The sequence below is a fragment of the Austrofundulus limnaeus genome, unplaced genomic scaffold, assembly GCF_001266775.1.
Source record: "Austrofundulus limnaeus strain Quisiro unplaced genomic scaffold, Austrofundulus_limnaeus-1.0 Scaffold354, whole genome shotgun sequence".
NCBI classification, from domain to species: Eukaryota; Metazoa; Chordata; class Actinopteri; order Cyprinodontiformes; family Rivulidae; genus Austrofundulus; species Austrofundulus limnaeus.
Genome location: NW_013952756.1, coordinates 75328 through 76730, shown reverse-complemented (window position 1 = coordinate 76730; position 1403 = coordinate 75328).

The following is a 1403-nucleotide window of genomic DNA, read 5'->3' as shown; positions in this document are numbered from 1 at the left end:
AGTTCCGACAGGTGCAGCACCTCCTGAATAGGATGCGGTTCCACAGACATCCGGTCCAAATATTACTGGTTCCGTTTGGTTGGACACATCAGCTTCCACACAAGGATAGGACAAAGCAACTTCAGGTAAGTTTGAGTCATCATCACAGTCTATATTAATCACACAGGATTCCACAGGTGTTACAGAAACATTGGCAGAACCATTTCCATCTTCCATAGGGATCTGAGAGATCCACTGATGAGTGCGAGCAGTAGCAAYCACAGAAAGATCAGGATCTGGAAAAGTCTCAGTGGAAAGTTTCTCACTCCCATGCGTTGTTGAAGCACTAGTAGAAACCAGGGAGGCACAGTCATCAGAATTAGGCAGGACTGGTAGGAAGTTCACACATAGCAGCAAGTTGCGGTGGACAACTTTTGACAGACCAGAAATGGGATCACGCACTTCAAAAGTGTGGGTTTGGGGGTTAGTCTTGACCACAGAATACACCACCTGCCCCCAACGGTCAGCCAGCTTTTTGCGTCCTCGTTCTCCTTTGTTTGCTATGAGAACTCGGTCACCAACTTCGATCTCCACTCCTTTTACTCTTCGGTTGTAATAGTCAGCTTGTCGCCTCTGTTCCACACTTGCCTGTGCTTCTGCCAACACCATTGCTTCTTGAAGGTCTTTTCTCAGCTCTTCAACATACAACGGAAAAGACATTTCACTGTCATCACTCAAAGAAGATTTGAATAGAACATCCACAGGTAGACGAGGGACCCGTCCGAACATAAGGTAAAAAGGAGGAAACCCAGTGGTCTCATGAGGTGTGCTGTTAAACATGAATGTCAGGGTGTGTAACATTTGAGGCCAGGCCTGTTTTGCTCTTGGTGGCAAAGTTCTGATCATATTTCCCAATGTCCGGTTGAATCGTTCAGCCGATCCATTCCCCATTGGATGATAGGCTGTGGTATGGGACTTCTTTATACCAGAGATTTGAAGGAGTGCAGCTATTAATTCACTCTCGAAGTTGGCACCTTGGTCAGAGTGAATCCTCWCAGGGAAGCCGTAATAACAGAAAAAGTTGTCCCATAGTTTTCTTGCCACCTGTTTGGCAGTCTGATCAGGGCACGTAAAAGCATGAGCCAGCCTGGTAAAGTGGTCCGTCACAACCAAAACATCAACAGGTCTGTTGCTGGAGTCTTCGGCTGTCCAAAAATCAATGCACACTAACTCCATAGGAGCTGTGGTTCTGATGCTCTGTAATGGTGCACGGCCATCTGGCTCTGGAGTTTTGCCCATCACACACCGGGCACAACACTTCACATAATTTCTCACATCACGTTCCATGGAAGCCCAATAGAACCTCTGCTTCACTAATGAGAATGTCCTCTCTTGACCCTGATGGCCTGCATTATCATGACATC